The sequence below is a fragment of the Callospermophilus lateralis genome, chromosome 3, assembly GCF_048772815.1.
Source record: "Callospermophilus lateralis isolate mCalLat2 chromosome 3, mCalLat2.hap1, whole genome shotgun sequence".
Classification (NCBI taxonomy): Eukaryota; Metazoa; Chordata; class Mammalia; order Rodentia; family Sciuridae; genus Callospermophilus; species Callospermophilus lateralis.
Window position 1 is genome coordinate 150,798,803 of NC_135307.1, and position 15,583 is coordinate 150,814,385.

Here is a 15,583-nt window from a genome sequence, read left to right on the forward strand (position 1 = left end):
AGTTCTCCCGGGATTCAGAGAATTTTTGGGCAGAGAACGTGGATTTCCCCAGAACGTGTTTGGAGAGGGCCGGTGTGAGTTCAGGAATAAAGAATTGCTGTTTGAATCTACAAAGCTGTGAGTGGCTCGGGATTTTGTGCCCAGCCAGACTGCGGCACTAAAGATCTTCTACACAGCCAAGGAAACATTCATCAGAGGGAAGAAACAACATACAGAATAGGAAAACGTATTCACAAACTATACATCTTACAATTCTTTTTTAAAATTTTTTCTATATCTAATTGGTGCGTTATAATTGTACATAGTGATGGAATTTTTAAAAATTTGTTATATATGACAGCAGAATGCATTACAATTCATATTACACATATAGAGCACAATTTTTCATATCTCTGGTTGTACACAAAGTAGAGTCACATCCTTTGTGTCTTCATACATGTACTTAGGGTAATGATGACCATTGCATTCCACCGTCTTTCCTACCCTTATTCTCCCTCCCTTCCCCTCTCTCCCCCTTTCCCCTTTGCCCTATCTAGAATTCATTTAATCCTCCCCCCACATGCAGCATATTATGGATCAGCATCCTTAAATCAGTTCTATTTCATTTCACTGCTTCAAAAATCCATTTAATATATTGTCCTTCCATAGAGGACATATCAGATCTTACAGATACTACACTTGATCTTAGCCAAAAGGCCAAGAAGCAATATATCTTACAATTCTTATTCTGAATTAATATTCATTACACACAAGGAAATCAAACAACTTAACAGCAAAAAATCCAAACTGACTTTAAAATTGCCTAAATGGACATTGCTCAAAGGAAGATATTAAAATGGTCAACAGAGGGTGAGAGTGAGGGAGAGGGAAAAGGGGGCCAAATTTATCCTTTTGTAGGAAATCCACTCCTCCTGCCCAAGTCCAGTGTGGGAGGTTGAGTCTGACTTCCTCTGCATGGAGTCAACTGACTGCGAAACACATCTAAGAAAAAGAAGCTGCGAAGAAACCACATGATACGAAAGTAATTTTGAAAAGCGAGGCGCAGGACAGCTCTGCAACCTTAGCTGCCAAGCTTCCACACTGGAAAGAGACAGAGATGGGGAGCCTACATTTGATTTATTTATTCAAGGGAACTTCAAAGGATTTCTATAGAATGTTCTTCCCCAAATAAGGGAGGAGGTGGACTGTCCAATCCCAATGGGTTATGCCCAATTCTGGAGCTACAAGAGCTGTCCCACATTGGTAGAGCAAGGGCAGAGATCTCACACCTTGGACAGTCTACACACAGGAATGTCAGGATCCTTCCCAAGGGGAGACCTAAGTACCCCATGGCTCAGTACCGAGTAAAAGCCCACTCAAGTAGCTTCGTGGGTGGTGCACCACATATTCCAGTGATAATGAGCTACAGGAGTAGAAGATGGGATGGAATTGATTGGTTTAAGCCAAGAGGGGTGTACATGCTGAACTACATGGTTTCCCAACTTGTTATCAACCACCATAAACTGCTGGGAGGGTTATCTGGCATCCCAGGTATTTCCCTGTCTCATGCTGATTGGTGGCTGCTAGGGGACTACTATGGGTCCCCACCTAGCCTGACTGAGTCAGGGACACCTGGCACAGCAGATCTCTCCTGTAGATAAACCACTTAGCAGGGTGGGAATGTGCCTAGGAGTGCTCTGTGGGTTTTTCCAAGGACAAAGGTCATGTCCTTTCCTTGGACAGGCTTTGCTCTGAGGTAGAGGCTGGTTTTTCAATGGACCTTTATTTTATTTATTTATAAGTGGTGCTGAGAATCGAACCCAGTGCCTTACACATGCTAGGCAAGCATTTTTCCCCACCCACCTCTAAACTTTCTTGCATTTTCTCACATATGAGCTTTTGTGGGACACCTAATATAGAAACCATAACAGTAACTTTTTTTGGGGGGTACCAGGGATTGAACTCAGGAGCACTTGACCACTGAACCACACCCCCAGCCCTATTTTGTATTCTATTTAGAGACAGGGTCTCACTGAGTTGCTTAGTGCTTCACTTTTGCTGAGTCTGGCTTTGAATCCTCCTGTCTCAGCCTCCTGAGCCACTGGGATTATAGGCATGTGCCACTGTGCCTAGCAACAGTGACTTTTAAAAAGTAGGAATATTAAGGTGTTTCTCTGGATCTCACAGAAGTTGACAGAGACCTGGATCATTTTTATTTTTTTATTTTTGAGGTTTCAGGTATATTAAGATACTTATAGCAAAATAGGTTATGATTATGGTGAAAAAAGGAATAGTGTTGTCTGTGGGGCTGGAGGGGTTGAAGATGGGATGGAATTGATTGGGATGGGTCCCAAGAGCTCCCTGATGTGATAAGGCATTATATATCTTGACAGGTGCACACACTCATAGTGTTATGCTCCAATTCAGGACCCCCAAAGACCACCAGAGACCCAAGATCGATATAAGCAGCAAAGAGGTGTTTATTGCGAGCTAGCTCAGTCCTCCGCGTGCGCACACACAGCAACTAGTGACGCTAAGAGGCCCAGAACCCAGGGTTTGCAGCAGTTTTATACATTCTTTGGAGAGGGCAGGGACTTCACATACATCATAGCCTCTTTTAGCAAATCATCACACACCGTGGGAAAATCAAATAACAACTCTAAAACATGATTAGCACATTCACTGGTGGGAACAAGTTGGGTAGGGGTGATTGGTCAGTACAAAAGGGGTATTCATTTGAACTGATTGGTTTAAGCCAAGAGGGGTATACATGCTGAACTACATGGTTTCCCAACACCATAAACTGCTGGGAGGGTCATCTGGCATCCCAGGTATTTCCCTGTCCCATGCTGATTGGTGGCTGCTAGGGGGCTGCTATGGATCCCAACCTAGCCTGACTGAGTCAGGGACACCTGGCACAGCAGATCACTCCTGTTATTTGTAGATAAACCACTTAGCAGGGTGGGAATGTGCCTAGGAGTGCTCTGTGGGTTTTTCCAAGGACAAAGGTGATGTCCCTTCCTTGGACAGATTTTGCTCTGAGATAGAGGCTGGTTTTTCATTAGAAGGTTATGCTTGGGAGTGAAGCATTCCTGTTTGTGTGTTTATGGACGTGTGTGTGTGTGTGTGTGTGTGTGTGTGTGTGTGTGTGTGTCTGTGTTTTACTCCCAAGTCCCCATAAACACATTTGGCTAATGATGTGCATAATGAAGTGTTTAGGGATTAAGGATATGACATTGGCAAGTTAGTTTGAAATGCATAAAAATAAAAATAAAAAAAAAAAACACAAGGGTTGCAGATGTAGCTAAGTAGTAGAGTACTTGCCCAGAATGTGCAAGGTCCTGGATTGAATCCCCAGTACTGTAAGAACAAAACAAAACCACAATAAATTGACAGGTGGGCAGGAGCATAGATTTGTGATAAGGTGTCACAAAATTTTAATTGTAGAGTGTGCATGGTGGTGTTACTGCTGTTGACCAGTGAGGAGTCCTTGCTTCTCCAATGTTGAAGAATAACACCAGAGAAGCACGCTGAGGCAAGGTCAGAGTGGAAAATTAGAAGTTTATTAAAGGACAGCAGAAAACACTTCTCCGGGAGGAAGAAGGGGACCCAAGAGGTGGAATCCGTTGAAGGGCAAATGTGTTCCCCTTTTTATAGTTTTTGGTGATGGAATGTAGGTGGGAAGGGTTGGGACACAGGTGGGCCAAAGAAGTAATCTGGGCACTTCCTAGTCAAGTTTGCTGTTCATTAACATTTCTTTGGGATGGGCTATCTCCAAATCTGTTGGGGGCTGTTTCCTGGGCTTCATTAACATTCCAAGAGTTGCTCAACTTTTCTGGAAATTCATTCTCAACATGACCTCCATTTTAGATTTCACTCGATATTAGACCCGATTTACCTAACTACCTGACTACCTAGTTTTAAATCTGGCTTCAGTAGCTCCATGGGAATTCCCTGTAAATCAACTTTTCTATATATTTGAAGACTTAAATATTAAAATTTTTGGGAAAAATAGGTTACCAAAAAAATTACAGTTTAGTTTAGTTTTTAACAATTGCCTCTTTTTTTTTTTAAATTTTAATATTTATTTTTTAGTATTTGGCAGACACAACATCTTTGTTTGTATGTGGTGCTGAGGAGCGCAGGCGAGCATGCTACTGCTTGAGCCACATCCCCAGCCCCAACAATTGCCTCTTATATGCCAAAACAGTGCAATGAAGTTGTGCCATCTACAAGGTGACTGTTTATTGGAACTATTATAGTGTCAAATGTGTGGTGGTCCACTTGTAGATCAAAAATTTAACATTGTATGAAATACTTTTTAATTTTTTAAATTCTGACAGTGTAACTCAGAATTACACTGTTTTTTGTACAAACTGAGATTTTTATACAAACTCTCTAAAGTCTGTGAAAAACCAGCCTCTACCTCAGAGCAAAGCCTGTCCAAGGAAGGGACATCACCTTTGTCCTTCGAAAGACCCACAGAGCACTCCTAGACACATTCCCACCCTGCTAAGTGGTTTATCTACAAATAACAGGAGAGATCTGCTGTGCCAGGTGTCCCTGACTCAGTCAGGCAAGGTGGGGATCCATAGCAACCCCCTAGTAGTCACCAATCAGCATGAGACAGGGAAATACCTGGGATGCCAGATGACCCTCCCAGTATGGTGGTTGATAAACGTGTTGGGAAATCATGTAGTTCAGCACAAACACCCCTCTTGGCTTAAATCAATCAGTTCAAATGAATCCCCCTTTTGTAGTAACCAATCATCTCTACCTAACTTGTTTCCCCCAGTGAATGTGCTAATCATGTTAAATTTAGAGTTGTTGTTGGATCCCCCCCCTCATGGTGTGTGATGATTTGCTAAGAGATGCTATGATGTATGTGGGGGTCCCTGCCTTCTCTAAAGAATGTATAAAACTGCTGCAAATCCTGGGCTCGGGGCCGCTCAGTGTCACCAGTTGCTGTGTGCGCAGAGGACCGAGCTAGCTTGCAATAAACACCTCTTTGCTGTTTACATCGACTTGGGTCTCTGGTGGTCTTTTGGGGGTCCCGAATTTGAGCATAACATCTGAATTTGTTGAGTCCCGAAATAACATGACACTTGTCCTCCCATAAACTCTGATGGTGACAGTCATTATAAATGGGCTCCCCACCGCATTTTGCAGAGGAAAAGCAATAACATAGGCCTGTCTGTACACATGGGGACCCTCACTGGCCTTTTTGCCCACTCAAAGGCCATTCATGTCTTTACTGCGCCTGCAAATAACAAATCTTTAACATTTACTAAGCAGGAGGTGACAGGTCCTTCCCATCTCTTTCTATTCATGGCTTCAAATTAATAATTAGTTGCTTGAAAAATGAGCCAATCTGTCTCTTGGAGGGAAAGAACCATGAGCCAAGCCAATTAGCATCTTGGTTCTGGCTGCCTTGGGAGTTTAATTTAGTCACACGGCCCATTTAAGTTCTCCCAATATTGTTGTCTCCCGAAGAGGAAAGTCATGATTGTTAACTGAGGGGAAGCCCCTGGGGACCCATATGCTGAAGATGCTCTGCAGGCTGTAGGCTGGTGCAGGGCCCTGGGGCGGGGCGACCTTTGTTAAGCCCACATGCCTGCTCTATTCTTCTGCTAGGACTTAGCATCTGGCTCTAGGGAGCAAAGGCTTTAACCACCCGTGGAGGGAGTGGCTGCTGCCTCCAAATAGTAGCACACTTGAACAGGTCTTTTGTCTGCGTAGAAGACATTGCAACTGCCCATTACCAGTTGGCCTTCACACAAAGGCGGGTGGCCATGGGGTGGGGCTATCTGTCTGTACAGCATATTGTTGAGGGGTAGTGAATCTGCAGACTGGCCGTTTGTAAGTTGCCCCTTTCATGGGACACATGCAGAGAATGGATGCAATACTGGGGAAGACAGGAGCTGAGGGAGGGAGCAGGGACTAAACCAGACAATTTAATTAGGGAGATTTGAGGAACCAAAAAATCAAAATATTGGAGGGGGGGAACTTGAGGAATGATATAGGGTTTTTCTCAGGAACTGCCCAAGCTTGAAGATGTGTGGAATTTTCTTTTAAAGAAATTCCAAGGCCTCCTGCATTTAACAACTGTTGCTAGGAGAAAATTCTTTGAATCACTTTTATTAAAAAATCTGCTTCTCCTTTTTCAAGTGGACATCAAGAACAGCTGGTGTTGCATCTAAGAGGTCTAAGAGGTTTCAGAGATTTGAAAAGTGGTTACTAATGATGACCATGACAATAGCATCTACTACAGAAAACTTATCATAGCCTGGCCTTGTCCTGTCTGCCTAGCTCCATCTCATTATATCCTTCTCACAACTGCCAGTAATAATATCATTCATATTTTTGAGATGAGATAATTGAATTTAGGGTTAAGTAACCAGCCCATGAATCCCGGGATTCAAGTCCAGGGTGGCCTTGTTATGCTAGAATTCGGGACCCCCAAAAGACCACCAGAGACCCAAGATCGATGTAAGCAGCAAAGAGGTGTTTATTGCGAGCTAGCTCAGTCCTCCGTGTGCACACAGCAACTGCTGATGCTGAGAGGCCCCGAGCCCAGGGTTTACATTCTTTGGAGAAGGCAGGGACCCCCACATACATCATAGCATCTCTTAGCAAATCATCACACACCCCGGGAAAATCAAATAACAACTCTAAAACATGATTAGCACATTCACTGGCGGAAACAAGTTGAGTAGGGGTAATTGGTTACTACAATAGGGGGATTTATTTGAACTGATTGGTTTAAGCCAAGAGGGGTGTTCATGCTGAAATACGTGGTTTCCCAACACCATAAACTACTGGGAGGGTCATCTGGCATCCCAGCTATTTCCCTGTCTCATGCTGATTGGTGGCTACTAGGGGGTTGCTATGGATCCCCACCTAGCCTGACTGAGTCAGGGACACCTGGCACAGCAGATCTCTCCTGTTATTTGTAGATAAACCACTTAGCAGGGTGGGAATGTGCCTAGGAGTGCTCTGTGGGTCTTTTCAAAGACAAAGGTCATGTCTCTTCCTTGGACAGGCTTTGCTCTGATGTAGAGGCTGGTTTTTCAGCCTGTCCCCAAACTTATGCTATATACTCTCCTCCTCTCCCATTTACAACTAACCTCAGCTGCTACTTTTTTTTTCTCTCTCTGTAGGCTTTGGCTTTTCACTCCTCTGTTCCTTAATGTCCCAATCATTCCTCTCAGGCCTCTGGCAGATAGCGAGACAGCACCCACACTGTGGGAGGGCTAGGCAGAGTTGCTGTTGACTTCAGACTTTGCTTTAGTATACTAACATTTACTGCACCTGGTATGGGAATGGCACACCTGGGTGTCTGATGAGCAGAGTGCCATGAACCAGTAGCCAGTGGGAGCTGGGAAGAGTCCTCCAGAAAGCCAGCAGAGCATGGCTGGGAATGAGATATCCTGGAATCATTTTGAGAGCCAAACAGGTGATGGAGGAGGCTTTCACTGTGAAATTTGGCCTTGGATGTATCTTGTCAAAACTAGTGAAATGGAATAGGAGAGTGCTACGAAGCAACGATAAGGATCAAGGTTAAGACAACAGGCAGAGGTGGCAAGAGAGGCCTAACAATGGTAGGTTCTAAGGGAGCTCTATCAGGGTAGATGGAACTGCTAGGCTGATGTGAAGAGCCAATGGAATGTGCTCAAGTGTGGTGTGTAAGGAAGGGACACCCTGCCCTGGAACTCAGAGCCAGCTATCTAGGATGTTCCAGAAATATTATCACCCTTAGATAAAGGTGAGGGCAAATCTGGACATGATACTTAAGCTCCCTGTCCACTGCTCATGGCCCTACAGTAGATTGGCACTATCAGAAGTGGGTGGACTTTTAGGAAGTAGGGCCTACCATCCCTTAAAGGGGATGGTAAAATTCCAGTTTCTTGCTCTTGTTTGCTTCCCATCCATTAGGGGAATAGTTTTGCTTTGCCATGTGCTTCCACAAGAAGTGCTGTCTCGCCACAGCAGGACCGACTGATCATGGACTGCAATCTCCAAAACTGTGAGCCCAAACAAACCTTATCTCTATATAAGTAGACATATCTCCGGCATTTATTACAGTAATGGAAAGCAAACATAGAATTTACATGTATTGGGTACTATAAGTAATCCAAAGATGACTTGAAATATATGGGACATATTTATACATTATACATGATACACAAATATTATGCCATGTTATATAAGGGACTTGAGTGTCTGTGGGTTTTGATATCCATAGGTGTTTCTATAACTCATCTCCTGTGTATATAGAGGGACAACTGTGGTGGTTTTGAAACATAATCCCAGGAAGCACCGGCAGAGGCAGGGGAAGTGAGACAGGGAGGAGAAAGTGCTGAGATGGTGTGTGTTTATGGCCAGGTTACCATGTGGGCAGTGGGGTCTCAAGGCTGCTGGGGACCTCCAGGAGTTTAGGCAGACTGCCTCAGCTTCATTTCAACTTGCTGGTAGGGAAGGTGATGTTTTTATCTACTAACAATATTTTGCTTTTTTTTTTTTTTTTTTTGGTATCAGGGATTGAACCCAGGGTATTTAACCACTGAGCAACATGCCCAACCTCTTTTTTTTTTTTTAAATAAACTTTAATTTTTAATTATGATTGAAAGATAGTGAAAAGGCAAGCCACCAAATCACCTCACTGAAACACTCAGATTGTTTTTTTTTGGCTAGATATTTTATTCATGTTAACCAAATGCAGCTACAGCCTTTTTTTTTTGAAGAGAGAGAGAGAGAGAGAGAGAGAGAGAGAGAGAGAGAGAGAGAATTTTTTTAATATTTATTTTTTAGTTCTCGGCGGACACAACATCTTTGTTGGTATGTGGTGCTGAGAATCGAACCCGGGCTGCACGCATGCCAGGTGAGTGCGCTACTGCTTGAGCCACATCCCCAGCCCCCCAACCTCTTTTTGTATTTTATTTAGAGACAGGGTCTCACTGAATTGCTTAGGGCCTCATTAAGTTGCTTGAGGCTGGCTTTGAACTTGCCATCCTCCTGCCTCAGCCTCTCAAGCCACTGGGATTAGAGCCCGTACCACCATGCCTGGTCACTAATGATAGCTGATTGAGATGTTAACCCTTTGGCCTTTCTGCCTGCACTCACATGGGGTTGATCGGACCCTGGGCAGAGAAGAGCCCCACAGATCTGTTCCAGTATGTGATGTGGCCCACCTGCCTGTAGTTTTCACCACCTCAGTAAATCCATTCAAATTATTAATCCATCAAATGGATTAATCCACTGATCAGGTCTGAGTTCCCATGATCCAATCATTTACCCAAATGTTCCTGCGTTACCAAACACATGAGCTTTTTAGGAACATTCAGACCATAACAGTATTAGTCAGCTTTCCATCCCTGTGACAAAATACCTGGGATAATCAACTTAAAAAGATAAAATTCATTTTGGCTCAGTTTCAGAGGTTTCAGTCCACAGTTGCTTGACCCCCTTGCTGTTTGGGTCTGTGGAGAGGCAGAACATTATGGCAGGGAGTGTGTGCTGGAGACAAGCTGCTTACCTTATGGTGGCTGGGAAGTGAGAAAAAGCCCTTCAATGACCCTACTCCTGTACCAAGCTACCCAGCACTATTGATGGGGACCAAGTCCTCAACATATGACCTTTTCAGGGACATTTAAGATCTAAATAATATCACTTTTTTTTTTTTTTTTTTTAAGTTCTGAAGCTGTCTGGGAACAGCTGGTAGACTGGTGGTTTTGTGTCTGTGACTGTGCAGACATAGTGATGGTTTTGTCATTCTGGTACTTGACATTCAAGGATGGCTGTAGTTCTCTTGGTGTTGTGAAATGTTCAATATCAAACCAAAATGAATGTCATTGAATTCCTGTGTACATATACATCGATGCACTTCCGGTTGGAGGGAGCACCTGTGAATACAGAGGGCAGTAGGGTCCTGCAATTTCAGCAGTATTTACAGATCACTATTCTAAAGCTTGTGCCTATGTGGAAAGGGAATGTTAGTGCCCACAGGTCTGCTCCAGTGTGTGATGTGGCTCTTTCCTCCTGGCACCTGTTCAGCTTGGCTCCTCACCTCCTCAGGGAATCCCCTCTTGGCTCATCTCCTTGAGCAGATGTCAGACTCTGCTGGCTGGAGGCTCCCCACCGGTTTGGGTTGGGTGTAAAGACTCCTTTGTGGCCTCCTCCACCCCTTCTCATGGCTGATGCCCAGGCCCACTGATACATCCTGCCTAGATGCACCTTGTGGTGCTCATGGAGGCTAGTCTGGGAAAGCACATACTAGGTGCTATAGACTGAATTCCTCAGGGGTTGTCTCTGCCTTTGTGTTGTCCTCCCAAATGGCCCAGGGCATACAAGGGAGGGACTGGGTGAAGAGGAAAGATAATTCAAAGGGCACTCTGAGGCCACATGGAGTGCAATTCAGGATCTGTCCCAACGGTGCCAGGGAAGCTGGTTTCTTCTTCATGGGCTTCCTTCCTTCATTGGTGAGGAGCCCCTGGAGCTTCCTGTCTTCCTAGGCCAAGTTGAGAATGCCCCCAGGGCACTAGAAAACCCTTGGGCAGAGAACCAGGCTCTTTGGGGGGCATTGGAATGCTGTCCTCTTAGGGGTGGACCAAAATAATATGATATTAGTTATAGTGTGACAAATCAGTTATATGTAAGGGGTTAATGGTTATTGTAGCAGTTGTCCTCTCATACAGAGATTGAGCCATTTGGTCCCACAGCAGCCCCACCTGGTACAGTGGAGAGGCAGGTGAGGCTGGGTGAGGGGCAATGGAGGTGTATCACATCCCAGTAGCCAGGGTAGTGCAGCTGCACTGCATGTTAGATTTGATGCTGTCTATACATAAAGCAAGATAGCAAGCTGCTCAAAGAGACTTGTCCGAGCCTTAGTTTCCTTGTAAACTGGAGATTCAAGACTACTTTATAACACTTTTGAGAGGCAGTGCACAAAAATTCCAGGCATGCATACAGTGTTGGCACTGTGATTTTTGCTATGGTTTGGCAGCCTATATCCTATGTGCCCTTTATGTGCTGTGGACTTCTGGTCTCAGAGCAGAACTTTACAGTTCCACCTAATCAGTTACAAAGCTTAGGCCCTACATTTCATAGGGTGAGCCCCAGACTGCATCCCTCTGACATTTCCTGATGTCAAGGAACATCTCAGGAAAGATGCCATATGTTTTGCCCCACAATCACATGTCATGATGGGTCAGCTGTTTTGTGACAGGTTCTTTAGCAGAGATGAAAAAATATACCCCAAATTTTGCAGACTAATAGCAGTTTGTCTGGGACCTTTTCTTTTTTAAATTCTTTTTTTTTTAGTTGTCCATAAACCTTTTTTTTTTTATTTATTTATATGTGGTGCTGAGAATTGAATCCAGAACCTCACACATGCTAGGCAAGTGCTCTACCACTGAGCTACACAACCCCAGTCCCTCTCTTTTTTTTAACTTAAAAGCTATTTTGCTGGATATGAAATCTTTGGCTCATGTTGTGAGTGTAACTCAGCATTTCCTAGTGTGTGTGAGGGTCTAGTTCCATTCCCAGTACCATAGGGGGAAATAAAGTCTTTGATCCACATTTTCTTTCCTTGCAACTTAAATTATGACTTCATTTCCTTGTTAATTAACACTAGTGTTAATCGACTTTTTTGTTTCTTTAATTTTGTGTCTTTTCACATTCTTTTCTCCCAAGATGACCAAAGGAATTATTTATTTGATTTAACGTTTGGTAGTTTTATTAGGATATATCTTAGTACTGGTCATTCTGGGTTGATAATCTTAGATACACACTGTGCTCTGTCAATATGTAGTTTCAAATCTTTTGTTTCTACATTTCAGAGAGGTTTTCTGCAATTGTAGATTTCAGTATTTTGTTTCTTCAGTTTTCTTTCTTCAAGTATTCTTATTATTCATCTGCTAAATCTTTTGTCTGCTTAAAAAAAACCTTTTTGTCTCCTTTTTTGGGTCTGCTGTGGTTAGTAAGTGTTCTCACAAATGCCCTTTAGAGAATTGGTCTTGCTCTTAGTGTTATTGGGAGGTGGTAGAACCTTTAGGGGTCTAGTCGGAGAGAAGTTAGGTCATTGGAGGCATGCTCCTGATGGGAACACTGGGACCCTGTCATCTTCTATCTCTTCTCGCTTCCTGGCCACCTTAAGGTGAACAGGTTTGTTCTACCATGCACTCCCCACCATGATGTGCTGCCTCTCCACATGCCCAAAATGGTCAAGTGACCCTGAACTGATGAAACTTATGAAATTTTGAGCCACAATAAACTTTTTTTGTTTAAAGTTGATTATCTAAGGTATTTTGTCACAGTGATGAAAAGCTAACACAATGTTCTGAGGTTGAAAAAAAGTTCCTCCTATTTCTCTTGAGGCATGAACTGTTATATTTTTTTGCTCTTATGTTCCTTGTAGTTTAGCCTTCATTTCTCAGAGTTTCTTTCATTATGATTTATTTTCCTGAGCCAACTCTTTTCTGTTTTTCTCCAATTTCCCTTGATTTTTCTCTTCTCACTCCAAAGAGATATAGAAATCAATGCAGGGTTTGGCCATGGTGATTGTCCCTAGTTTCTTGTGTTTGATGGTCTCAGGAGGGAACTTGATTATCTAGTTTTGTTGTAAATTTGTTCATGTGTTTTGGTTTTTCTATCTACTTGTGATGTTATTTTTGTATAACAAAACCCATGTCTCCTCTGAATTTCTGTAAATCTTATTGAGTTGCTGATATTAGGAACATTCCTGAAATCTTCTATATGGATGCTTTCAGATACAGTAAGATCTGATGGTCGCAGATACAAGAAGAGATTGTGAGTCACAAGAAGTATTCATCCTCAACTCAACTGCCTCCCAGTGCAACTCAACATCAGTTGCAGTGATCTCAAATGACTGGTTACTTAACTGTTGCATATTTCACAAAAACATGACTGTGAACACATTGCAAGATCTTGGAAAGGACAGATGTCTACCATTTTGGTAAAGATTTAGTAAACCAGATTGTATCCATAAAATAAAATAGTATGCAGCTGTGGAAAATAATCTTTTTAATTAAAAAAATCTTTTTATAATAATAAATATTTTGGTTCTTTTAATGTGCACTGGGGAGAACTAGAAAACATAGATAATTTAAAAATCAGAAAGTAAGAAAATAACAACATTCCTACTACCCAGAAGTTACCACTTATACCTTAGCATATATCTTTCCAGATTTTTAAAATATTTTAATGATAGTTAAAATGACAGGCAAATAAAGCCAGGTGGGAAAAAACAGTACAACAAATTGTACCTACACTATGACAGTGAGTTGTAAAATTATGTATGTATTAAGAAGCTCAGAATGCAATATATTAAATATTAACAGGGCTTATTTACGGATCAAAGACTTATGAGTGATTGTTATTTTCTTATTTCCTGTATTCTCCACAATAGGCACAGAGACTTTAATAATCAGAAAAAAGTGAATCACTTTAGAAAGTAATTATATTTATTTCAAAAGTGAGATGCAATTGTGAGTGCATGTGAAATCGGATAAACAGCTTATTTTGTGTCTGATGATTATGTGGCTGCATTCTGTTGTTTTGGGTTCTCCCCTCCTTGAAAAAAAAATCAAATCAGATTGTGATTTTACTCCCTGACATTAACACGTGGCATTACAGGAGCGTGGTCCACGTCACATGGTCAATTCATTGGCATGAGGATTATGTCATTGGGAGAATAAATGTGAAATTCTCAAGGTACTTTGCTCTAGTAATCAGGACTTTATTTCTCTCTAAGCTAAAAGAGGGGATTGAATTCTTTAACGATGATCAGAAAATGCTTTTAGGAAGATTCCTTTCCTATTAAACAATTTCTTAAAGTTGCAGTAAACACTGCATGGCCTGTCCATGCCAAGGGAAGCCTGCAGAGGGCTTGCTGGGGCAGATTCCTTTCCCTTCGAAACCACAGAAAAGAATGCCACTGAATGGAAGGAAAAAAAAAACAAAACATTTGAAAGAGGAGGGAAATAACTGACTGACGGAGGAATAGTCAGTGTTGTTGATGACATATTAGCAAGAGTCCCCGGTCCCAATCCTTTCTGGGGAAGTTTGACCTCCTAGCAAATGTCACTGGGTGACAAAACTCTCACCACTGTTCACTGGACTATTTCCAAAACTATTTAAAATTTAGGTCTTAAATTAAAATTAGATTCATGCAACACTTGTCATATTTCAGCAGTTTTGTTTTAAGTGACAGTTCTGTGTTTGAAATGTAAGAGTGTGGTTGGTTTTTTTAGTGCTGTGAATTGGAATGGATGATACCTCCTGTAGGCTTCCATTGAGAAAGCAACTACTAGCCCCACTGTCTTTCTTTGGAGCCACCTGAGCTGTCAGGATATTTCCTGTGTCTCAGGCCATTGTGCTTACACTTGTTCGAACATGATGATAGAATTGCCACTCTTGTCACCCCTTAGAGAAGAGAACAACACTTCTCAGGGACAGTGACCATCTCCTCTCTGGACCCAGGAAGAATCTTTGTCCATCAGCAGCTGAGCTAGGGTGCTATGTGCTCCTTCCTGTTGCCTCTGGGGAGCCTGAAAGGGCAGGGAACATTTGTGTTTGCTTCTAGGGGACTCTTATCTGGGTATCAAGAACCTCTTACAGGAGAGAGAATCTAATCTGGGTTCCATGTTTGGAACTAAAGGGGACATCTTTGCTCGGACCAAGATGGTAGAAAGTTATTACTTTGACCCTAGAGAAAGCTGTGGCCTAGGTACTAAGCATTATGCTTCGTTCTTTCATTTATAACTCACATGGGAGAAATTAAGTTGTGAATAGCGAACCTTCAAGAACAAATGATGGACTCAAGTCTGCTTCAGCAATTTGCTGGGCACTCCTGAGTATAATGTACTCCTGTCAGGACACTAGAGAGGAAACTAAAGACATGAAAGCCTGAGAGAGAGAAACCCACTCGTTAGGAGAACTGAAGTATCCAGGAATGTCCATGAAACTCCAACTGAATCCTTCTGTTGTCCAGGAATTGGCTCACGTGTAAGGGACTTGGTGATAGTAAGGGTCTCTGTTACGTTCTGTGTGGCTTTCTAAGAGAGGTCATGTGGCTGAAGTTCATGCCCTATGGGGTCAGAGTATCATGTGTTTGAATATTATGTGATCTTGGGCAGGCAAGCTATTTAGCCTTTCCGTGTCTTGGATACATCATTTTTAAAAAAGAGAATGACAAAAATAAGTAATAAATAAACAAATAAACCCATATAAGGAAAAAAAGAGGATGACAGAATCACATTACATAACTTTCACAAATATAATCACACAAGTTTGTAGAAAAAGGAAAAAGGGAAGGAGAAAGAAACAGAAACACAGAGAGTAAGGGGGAGAGAGAGAGAGTGAGAGAGAGAATATGAATCAGCAATAACAATTTAAATAGCAGCAGTGATTCAGTAAGTACTCTCCCTAATGGGCTTGCGCCAGAGACTTTCCCTTTGGTTATTCTAAGGTCCCATGTAAAAGCCTATTGTTGCTGAGCGTGATTCATACATTCTTAGAGATGTGAAATGTAAGAGTGTATACAGTATTCTTAGACATGTGGTCTTTTTCATGGCTGTGTGAATGG

At 42.4% G+C, this 15,583-nt stretch overlaps 1 pseudogene; it reads right to left on the bottom strand.

Annotated features, from left to right (window-relative positions):
- Positions 1-589: 589 nt before the first annotated feature.
- LOC143396197 (U2 spliceosomal RNA) lies at positions 590-708 on the bottom strand (annotated as a pseudogene).
- Positions 709-15,583: the final 14,875 nt, after the last annotated feature.